The sequence below is a fragment of the Magnolia sinica genome, chromosome 2 (assembly GCF_029962835.1).
Source record: "Magnolia sinica isolate HGM2019 chromosome 2, MsV1, whole genome shotgun sequence".
Classification (NCBI taxonomy): domain Eukaryota; kingdom Viridiplantae; phylum Streptophyta; class Magnoliopsida; order Magnoliales; family Magnoliaceae; genus Magnolia; species Magnolia sinica.
In genome coordinates, this window is record NC_080574.1 from 106264365 (window position 1) to 106275680 (window position 11316).

The 11316-nt window shown below is 38.9% G+C and overlaps 1 long non-coding RNA gene across 1 annotated transcript; it reads right to left on the reverse strand.

Annotated features, from left to right (window-relative positions):
• Positions 1 to 889: 889 nt before the first annotated feature.
• LOC131229857 (uncharacterized) lies at positions 890 to 11001 on the reverse strand. The gene is made up of 3 exons (XR_009163629.1): positions 10802 to 11001; positions 10087 to 10264; positions 890 to 960 (listed from the first exon to the last, which is right to left on the reverse strand). It is a non-coding gene; the product is annotated as an uncharacterized LOC131229857 (long non-coding RNA).
• Between the last annotated feature and the right edge of the window lie 315 nt (positions 11002 to 11316).

Consider the following 11316-nt stretch of genomic DNA (forward strand, 5'->3'; position numbering starts at 1 on the left):
TAAAACGGTGCAGAAAATCCAATTCAATCATTTAAACAGAAACCATTAGTAAGTGATGGTGGACATTCAAGAACCGACCCAAAGCAATTTTCAAGATCTTCGGGGCATCCTCCATCCACAGTGGGCCCCATCATATCAGCGGTCCGGATCAACATACCATGGGTCCCACATGCACGGAATCCTGCGCCTCAGCAAAATATCTATTTGTTGAGGCTCAGGACCCAACGATTATTCCTCTACAGCAAAAAAAATAATAATAATTAATTCAGCTCTCCACTCTGCAACAAAAAGCCTAGTTTTTTTAATGAAATTTACAAAATTACCAGATTACAGAAACAGAAAAATGGCAGTAATTACCGCCTAATCTTGTGAAGGGGTTATTTCGAAAAATAAAGTACAAAATTTACAATTTAAGTACTGTATTTTAACATAATTTACAAATTAACCCTGAATTTCGCAACAGTAAACGAGTGTAAGTTCTTACACCGAAGGAGGGATGGAGGCGTAGGTTAGCATTTCTTCGCCTTGAGACGTAGAGAGGAGCAGCAGCAGCAAAAACCGCAGTCCCGTTCCAGATGCATCCGCTATCATTACCGCCCAACCACTCTCTCTTCCAGCTACCCATTAGCTTCCAACAGTGTTTGTGCACCAACCATAAATCGCCTTGATAGTGCACAAGTCCGAACCTCTCTGTAGTAAGAAGAAATGTTGAGAGAGGAAGAGAGTCTGGATCCTCTGTTTCAAACAAAAATATTGGGAGAGAAGAGAAAATGTTGGGAGAGTAGTTGAGAGGGAAGAGAGAGTTGGAGAGAAGGGGGAGAGTTGGGAGAAGCCGACGCAGGCCCTTTCTTTTCTTCTGTTATTTTTCCTTCCCTTTTCTTTTTTCTATTTCTTCTCCAGCCAGATGAATTTCAGAACCAGCCTTGGTTTCTCAATCGGCTTCACCACCACCCCAAGCTTCTGTAAATACAAGTAAAATAACACAGAGAAAAAGGAAACATGAGAACACCAGTAAGATTTCAAGGAACAGAGGTGAATGAATGAATGATTAGAATTGAGAAAAGAAATTATATGGCATTGAAAAAAGTTTAAACCTAATTGAACTGGATAAAAGGTAAGTGTGATAGGTCAAAGAGATGAAGACAGAAGGAAACCAATAAAAACAAATTATCAGAATTGTCAACCTTCTGTGTTTCGTGGTGGCTAGGCCACGATCAAATAATCACACAGAATGGATGATCCTAGCCAATGATATGTGGAGTTGATTGTGAACCGATGGAAATTTAATTTATAAACAGTCAGAATCAACTGTTTGTTATGGGGCCCAGGACATGGGCAGGTATGATCATCTGATAATCTTTGCATGAAGGCCCCAATGGGGTGATGCATGCCACAGAGCTGTATCAGTCTAATGACCCGGAAAATTTTGTGCCAAGACCCGAGTACTACCTCTATTTTTTTTCCTTAGCAGTTAATTGGGGTAATTAGCGCTAAACTCGATTGCTTGTGAAATTTGCATCAATCACTTTAAATTTGATCTGCATGACTCAAAATCTGTAGAATAGTTAGCGCTAGGTTACTCTAAAATCTGGGATTCATTGCTAAATCCAGTTGCTCTTGAAAATTTTTGGAAGTTCTAGATCGGACCTGGACCGCGCGTCGAAAGTCCGATAGCAATGATCTTAGGCTGTATTGGTCATCATGTTGGACTTGGCCATCACCTCAAAAATCAAGTTCAGATGATGTTCTGGGTCAATTTGATTGAGTCCGGAGTGAAGAGTGTATGAACGGTGAGAAATTAATGAGATTTTATGAAATCTGAGTCGTGTCGCTTGCGCGATGATTTTAAGCAATCTGACCGTTGGATTCTGACCCAATTTCACCCTCTGATCAGGAAAGGTGGCCCAGGTATGTCCTTGTGCTAGTGGACCTGATCGAGATTCGGTGACCGTTGTTTTGAGTGTAGTACGCCACGGCTAATCTGAAGATCCGATCGGTACGAAAACTTAGCTTGACCTAGATCCATGGTCAGTGAGCTTAAGTCCGACCTCTCGTGGAAAAATGCCCACCGGAAGTGCTCCATTGAATCGAGAGAAGCCTGTTTTGGTTATAACTTAAGTATACCTTGGCACTAGGGTTATTTTCATCAATGTTAGGCCTATATATAGACCTTAAAACCCTAACTCTCTTTTCCATACGAATTTCCTAACCCTAGCTAAGAAAGAGAGAGGAAAAGAGAGAGAAAGTGAGAGAGAAGTTAATGAATCATCTTAGATTCTTTCTTATTCTCCTTCATCCTTAAACCTTCACTTTTGAATCGTTATTCCGGCGATTCTGAGTTCACCTTTGGGTAAGTTAACCTAACCCTAATCTGTTTTAGAGCTTAGAATAGTTTTTGTGTTGTTGTAGCTCATTTCTATTCTTGCCTTAGGTTATTCTGTCGCCGTTGACAAAGACATATCGTCTAAATCAGTTCGGTGTTCTATTTCTGGTTTAAGGTGCGGACTTTAATCGTATAGGTTATGGTTTTTAAGGCTTTCAATGCCAGTGAATGGTTTATTCTTGCTATGGATGAGATTTCACATGTCAAATGTTGTGTTTATTTTGCGTTCCTGATATGCATGTGTTACATTGAGATTTATGTATTCTATGTGTATGTATAAAGTACCATATGCGTATAAAATATGAACATGTGGTTGCCATGATTATTTGTCGTGTACTTATGCTAATTGTATGTGCGGCAACTCCTTGGTAAAAGGAATTGTCCAAATGTGTGTATTTCAACATACGTCATGTATGTTGAACTATGTATTCTAAGTATTTGTAGAAATGCCTGAATGATCTAAAGTGTAATTTATTATGCTATTTGCGGGCGTTGAGAAGCAATTCTCAACTCTCCCACTAGTGTGTATGATTTCCTTCATGCAAGTTACATTTCTTGTTGTTTAATTTCAAGTCTTACTCATGTTTAAATTCATGTTAAGTTGATATTCTTCAAATACTTACATACCATATGATTTGAGTTGTTGTTCCATTATTATTCTAAATTGTTGATATCAATATCTGTTATAGTGGAATGCGTTTGGGACTATGAATAGTCCAAGAAATCAGTAATCGGCTTTAAGTTTGTGGCTGAGGTTGCTTTCGCCACGTAGGACGTGATTAGACGAACCCGAGTCGTATTAGAGTTGTCGGTAGTGGTTTGGCCACACGGAGTGTTTGCGCACTTTATGTCGTTCAACCCAACGTGCACTCGTGCTAGTCGAGTTCGTCAAGTAACCCGATTGTCCGATGTATGTTCACCATGTATGGACGCTATTGTTTGAATCTAGGGTACCAAACTTACCGATGAAATCCTGTTAACCATGGTACCTTGATCCGCTAAGACTCATGAGCCGGACATGGTGGTATGGGACACCGTGGTCGAGCTGTCGGCCTATGCTGGGGTGACGAGCCTCTCCATAGTGACCAGTGAGCAACCAAACTCGTGAGCCGATTATGGTGGTATGGGACACTACATTTGTGCTGTCGGCCTACATTGATTGGTGACGAGCCCTTTGTAGTGACGTCGAGCATACCGGCATACCGCATTGAGGTGACGAGCCTTATTGTAGTAACGAAGGTATAATAGGCGTGCATTGATTGGTGACGAGTCCTTTGCAACGACCTAAAACCATATGATCGTATGAGATGATCTAGGACTGACGACCCTAAAATGGATCACTGTTTGGACGTTGATATGAGGAATGTACCTTAGCTTCCTAATCCTGCTGTATGAAAAGGACTAATAACAACTTGGTAATCATGTTCATGCACCGCATTTGCATGTGCTTTGTAGACGTGGCGCACTTTGAGGCGATGTCATGCGTAACGTAAGATAAAGACGCTGAGGGTGTACGAGCGAGGGCACGCATCATTTTTCATACATCCTTGCATTAACAAGAGTACTTAGGACATGTTTGATTGTTCTGCTTTATCATTACTGCTTAATTGAACTGATAACATGTTAACCTTTGCTTTATTGTTCCTCTGAGTTGATCACTCACTCCCACGTTCTGGGGCGGTGTTAAACACTTATCAGACTCTGTCTTAGCTGCAGATGTTGATGAGACTTCTGAGGCAGAGCAGGAGATCGAGGATGATGAGGCTGCTTTATCTTTCATGCAGTTTTCAGGCGGGTTCTAGTGAGCCTTGTTCTGATGCGTGGGATTCTGGGATTTCTTTTGGGATTAAATGATGTAATTTGATACTTGTAATATTTTGATAGCAACACTTGTAAAACGACCTGGTATGTATATGTATTTCAGGGATTTGCACATGTACACATGTATTTCTTTAAGTCTTCCGCTTGCGTTCTTCACTTATCCCTGAATTATGTTTGCAGTTTGGCTTAATCTATTCCATGTTTTATGTACCCATACAAACAACATACATCCATCATCAAATATATTGCATAAGTGATGTTCTGGAACTCGGCAGATGACTTATACTCGACCCTCGAATTTCAGGGCGTTACAATCAGCAAAACAAATATAATTAGAAACAATTCAAAAATAAGTAAATCAATAAATTTAAAAAAAAAAAAAACTGAAATGGTTAAGTGATTTAAGCAAACCACCAGTCCATGTGTCCCACATGGTCAGATGTGTGGGCCTCACATGGCCCATACATATGGTAGTAGGGCTTGGACTTTTCCATTTGTTTAATGTTTAAAACAAATAGAGAAGAAGTCTAAACTATCCTGACTTTTGGGCCTACTAGTAAATATTGCTTGAGGGCCTTTTAGTCCTTTCACCTTTAGGGTTTAGTCATTTGTTTCAAGATATAAATAAGCCCTTCTTGGGCATGTGATTCAACATGTAATGAATTATTTTTTTCACCGATAAAAAGTGTTTTTCTTTTTCATTTTTTTTTTTTTTTGAGAGAACTCTTGGTGCGTTGTTGGTGGCATGGCTTGCCTCTTTATCTTACCATGTGTCTGTCTGTCGTATCATGAGAAGGCTGCCATCAACCTAGATTTTTCTTCTTTATTTTAAATCAAGATGGTTTAGGGTTTGGGATCAGATAATTGGATTAGGCAAATCAGGGTAGAGACGGAACCAGGCGTTGCATTAATCAGTACTGGAGCAAGTTCCTCTTTTTCCCATTGCTTTTCTTTCCAATCCCGAAAACTCTAGCCATCTCTCTTTCCCATCCCCCAAAATCTAGCCGGCCCTCTTTCCCATCCCCAAAATATATCCCTAACCATTTCTTTCCATCTCCAGAACCCTAACAGCCACTTCTCCCTTTTAATCGGAGTCTTAGCTGCCACCCAAAAGACCCTATGTCTAATTTAAGTAGGGGGCAGATTTGGACAGGAGGCTCAGAGTCATCCCTTCTAGTTATGCTAATTCAGATTAGGAGGAGGCTTTATAGTGGTCTCTAAAGAAAATCCAGGCTTCTCCTCAGTGGTCCGCTGCTGCTTCAAGAGTCATCAAAGTTAATTTCAATGGTATTTTAGTAACCCCTATAAGTGCATATGTTTGTCAACCACGGGAGTCAGTATATTAGTGAGTCAATTGAACCCTTTGGAAGCTGAAGACTGAAAACACATGAAGACTTGAAGCATCAAGGAGTGAACAAACAGGTAAATTGAAGTGCCTTGGTGTAACCTAATCCTTAGAACCCTTTAGGTCCAAAACAACCTAGCCTTTAGATGATATACTTCAATAAGAAAACCTTATTTTATTATCCCAAGCCTTAGGAATCAATTTAATCATTAATCATCAAGGTTCATAGAGGACCAGAGAATCTATAGACCTCCAGATCGAATCGACAGATCTATAGATTGAATCGATAGATCTATAGATCGAATCGACAGACCTGTAGATCGAATCGATAGACCTGTAGATCAAATCAACAGACCTATAGATCAAAACAACAAAACAGTCGATCAAATTGACAGCCCATCGATTCGAGTCGATCGAATTAAAAACGGCCATTCCACCGAGAAAATTGGAAATTTTTGGAATTTCTCGATCGAATCAAAAGTGCAATCTATAGAATCGATAACTAGCCTTTTTAGATCTGTTGGAGCACTTTTTCTATATATTTGGCATTCGGATCTTTGCTAAGATGATGGGTTTTTGGTAAAAACAAAACCTAGGTGATTCCTCAGTCTTTATCCCTCTCCTAGACTCCAAACCAAAGAGTTTTATGTCTCTCTTCTTGTGATTAATCATTTTAATGAGCATTCCAAGCTCCATTATGAAGGTGTGTTTGAACTCTTCTATTTTCTAGAGATTAAATACCAAACCTATAGGTAAATCCTTGTCTATATCCTCTAGAATACCTATCTAGGTGAATCTCCACTTAAAACGAACTAACACCATTAGTTGTAAGAGATTCAACGAAACTCCCATTACCTTGGCATCTCAATAGGAAAATCGTTGCCGGTAGCCAATTCGAGTAAGTAGAAGAAGATCAACTTTAAAGATCGGGGGAGCACCAAAAAAGCAGATTCAAGATCTCAAAGGCGTTACAAATGGGCTCATCTAGCCAGGTAAGGGTTATTGTTTAGAGTCCATTGTATACTCTTTTCCTATGTGGAATTGAGTATAGAGTTTATAACCCAAACTCGAATTCACCGGACACAGTTTTGTACGTGTTAATCTCCATGGGAGTCTCTAGCGGGAGTATACGTAGGTACTTGGATTAAGACTGGATAGGTTCTTGGTTAGCCTATAGAAAACTAAGTTTCCAAGAGAGACGAATACGATGGATACGTGTGGTTAGCTTATAGAAAACCAAGTCTCCAAGGGAAACACCAACACGGGTGGATACATGTTCCACCAACATAGGTGAGTACGTGTAGGTCCCAAGGTATTCCAAAAGAGTAACGATGGCCGTAACGACCACCACCGTTACCATTATGATATGGGCCGTTGCGGTCGTTACGTTCCCTGTATCGACCGTTACAGTTGTTTTTTTTTTTTTTTTGAAAAAACTGTTACTGGACTGTTACGGGGCCGTTACGGCTCGTTTTTCAGTAACGACCGTTTCGACCCCATAATGCATAACGGTTATGACCGTTACCGTTATGTAACGGCCGTTACGTAACCGATTTTGAATACCTTGGTAGGTCCTTGTGTATGACCATCACCAACACGGGTGTGTACGTGTAAATCTTTATGTAGGATTGTAAAGGTTTGTGGTAAACCTATTGAAGGCCATCAAGATAGTGAAATCCGGTATACTCAAATTTGAGTGCGTCCGTCGGGAGTGGAGTAGGTACTTAACCGAACCACTATACATCATTGTGTTTGCGATTGCTTATGTGGATGCATTTTTATTCTTGTTTGTGATTGTATTTACTTAATTCATATGGATGCATGGTTAGAGTATATGCTAGGCACTTAATTTGCAGCACGCACAATTGATATTTTATATCTCGCCCCTTAAATTACTTTGCTCAATTAGTTGTATCTCTTGTAGTCTATGCACTTGGATTCACTTAATTGAATTAATTGGTAAATAATTTTAAGTGGTCCTATTCACCCCATATCTAAGACTTAGCCATAATTCTAAGCTCTGTAAGCTTCCACGAGCCGTGATATCGTGTTAGATAATCCATATAATTTCAACCCTGATACTACAAGAGTAGTTGGAGTGGTAAGAGATAGCACCAGTGTGATTTTGATTGAATTATCCAAGTCTACTGGGATAAGGGATTCCAATTTTGCCAGGGGGATGGCCCTTAGGCAAGCTGTAAAATCTATTATGGATTTTAATCTCATACTTGTGATCATTGAAGTATATATTCCTACAATGCTATTAATGAGGCTAAATCCAAGGTTGGCCCATGGAGGCATTGTTTGAATTATCTCCAATGTTATCGAAATATCTTCGATATTATCGTTATCTCTAGCTTGGCGATACCGATAACACCAGTAGTTTAGAAATTCCAGACATCAACAATGTATCTCTAAATATCAGCAACGTATCGACATTGCCAATATTTTCAATTGTGTAAATTTCAGGCATCGCTTATATTGCCAATGTATTAATATTGCCAATGTACCGTCAATATTTTCGACATGTAATCATGCTTGTATCACAAGTGTATCGGCAATATTTCAACAATATCATCAATGTAGAGATATCACAGAAAGTTTGCTTGTTAAAATAAATAAATAAATAATTTTTATAAAAAAAAAAAAAAAAACATCTATTTCAATTTTTTTATGAGCACATTGTTGTATGCAGTTTTTAATTTATCGTTGCTAATATTGATAATATCTCACTATTATCATTATCGCAACGTGCTTGATATCAAGACCACAATGTTTCATTTTTTTTCCAGTTATTGGTGATTTCTTGGCAAAATATTGTGAGTTGTTGATATTTTGCAATATCGATGGAAGGTTGGATGGATGATTGGATGGTTAGATGAGATAGATGGGATGGTTAGACTATTTCTTACAGCGATACATGCTTTTAAGCCCCCATTAAATGAAAACTTATTGTGTATACATTCTTTTTGTAAATTTTTTATTTTTAAATATGCAAATATATGTATTTTAGCATCTCCTGAAGTTTCACTAAAAATTCTACCATTTTTCCATGTTTTCCTACATTTCCAGTTAACAGCGATATCAATATTGCTTCCGTATCCCTAGCCAGCGAAACTTGCAGCAATACCGATACTTTGAACACTGCATGGAGGTTGGAGTTTTTTTTTTCTTGTGTACATGTGTGTGTGTGCGCGCGCGCGCGGAAAGGTTGGATGATATCATTGACAATTTGTGGGATTTAAGTGTCAGGATAGCCATCTCATATGTTTTAGTTCTCAAAAGTACCAATGAAGAGACATGTTGGCAAAAAAATTGGCTTTAAGAATGAGCTGATCAGTGGGATTGGGGACAAATGAAGCTTTGGGTGTGGGTTGAATTCAAGCAAAAGAAATGAGGTTTTACACACCATGAGTGTCTCAAATTGGCATACGCGTGTGTCTAATCCATCTGTCGAGTGGTCCCAACCATTTAAATGCTCTTATTTTTCCTGAAAGCTCAATCCAAAGACTGGTGTGTACCTAAAACTGATCTAATTCATGTCTAGGACTTCAAGATCTAGATGCAGACCTAAAAGGACCCAAGACCGGCAAGAACCAAAATCGGTTAGCCTAGATATGGGTACAATAGGACCCGACCCATTGACAACCCTACCTACAGCCGCACAGCCCCTATTGACTACCCAGTTATATTTAGAAAAGGAAGAAATTATTCCTCATTTGATCTACTTCTTGACATTATCCTAATTACTTGTAGGGTAGACTGAATCAAGCAATAGATATGGGGAGCAAGGACAAATAGGATCTAAGTCGTGGTCTCTTTTGCAGCTTTATGTACTAATGCGATATATTGTCATTCGTATGAAGCATTGAAGACAGATCAATTGAATGAAGAAACTTTTTTCAGTTCCTACCTTTGGAATTTCTTAGAATTGGGACATTTCTAACTCTAGGGGCAAAATTCCTCCAGCTTCTTGTGGCAAGACTCAATGTGTTTATTTATCCTTCTTTATCCTATGATCCTATTATTCTTCCCTATCTTCTTTACTTTGCTGCTACTGAAATGAATTATCTAATTTGTGGCAATTCAAGATGGTCAAATGGGAAGTAGTCATATCTTAGAAAGTGACCTTAATTTCCATCATGATGATTCATTGAAACCCCATTGGTTTTAACAACAGGGGGTGGTTTATTCATATGAAATGCAGCAAAAAGGACCATGTAACCCTATATAAAACATTACTCATCCATAATTCAAAAACCTATTGTGTTTCACTACTTCATTGTTGCCTGGGGTTCAAGCGAAACTCATTTTGAAAACAAATAAATTGTTCAGAATAATTTCAATATTACATTTCTATCCCCTATTTTTTCCTCAATACAATACAATCATACATTTCACTTCAAAATGGAAACCTACAAAGATTTTGAGGTACATTACTTTCAACAACCTAAAATCAGAAATACAACCTCAATGACGAATTAAAGATCCAAAGAAATGGAGAAAAATACACATAAAAAGGGAAATTAAGAAAGACCTCTGGGGCATCAACGGTGACGGCCCTGACAACACGACCTTGGAAATGCCTCCTGTTAAGCCCTACACTGCAAGGCCTGACCGAAGAAACCCTAACCATGGACGGGCGGAGTCCTTCATAAGGTGGCAAGCTCCTTGTTGCAAAAGCGCCCGGGAACTATACAGTAGCCATGGAAATCCTACAAGAAAATTCTCAAAAGACATCAGAAAAAATAACAGATATGAAGAAGAATCTCATAACTTATGTGATGTAAAACGACAAAAGCAAAAAAAAAAACAGAAATTGAATCTAAACAGTAAAAATTGAGAAAATGTAGAATTTCAACTACTAATGGGAACTCCGAAAGAAAATAGAAGAATTCCAGCGATGAATTTGCCGATTTCTACAGTAGGATCTGGGAAAATCAAACAAAAAAAAGGAGGTTCTCAGAGAATCTAAGCGCCAGAAAACTAAAAAATCTCAAGTTTTCGACTCGAAAGCTGTCGACAACATCTGAAAGAGAGAGAACATGAATTTTCGAAATCAAGTAAGAAATTCTAGATTTCTCCTAGGAAAAAGTTCAAAAGAATCAGAAAAACAAGACCCGCGCGACAATAATCATCCAAACAAGAGAGGGAGGAAAACTGAAAAATCCACCTCATTTGAAAGAAAATGCAAATGAAATCTGATATACGTCAAGAAATTTACAAACTTTCAGAAGTATAGGAAAACGAACCAAAAATGAGATTGGAAATGCAAAGGAGACTAGATTTTCTTATCTGCTAGGGGGGGAGCGCGAAACTCTTTAGCAGGGATAATAGCGGATAAGCAGAGGCTTCAAGAATATTTGTACATCACCACATATGTACTCGGGTTCTTTGTTTCTCGCGAGCGGGATCCAACGTCCCTGATCTGAGGACCTGGACGCGGTTTGGCTAGCTAGTGGTTAGTGCTCTGTGGGCCCCACCATGATGTATGTGTTTTATCTATGTTGTCCATCCATTTTTCCATATCATTTTAGGGGCTTGATCAAAAATCGAAGCAGATTTAAAGCTCAAGTGGACCACAACACAGGAAAACAGTGCTTGGATATACAATAAATACATAAAGATGGGCACTAATGTCAAGAACTAGAGGTCAGCATCCAGTCGAGTTGGACCAGATTAGGTTCAACTCGACTCGACCGATTTTTGTGAGCTACTTACCTGAACTCAATCCGATTTGGGACCAAGTCCAGTAGGGTTGACTCAA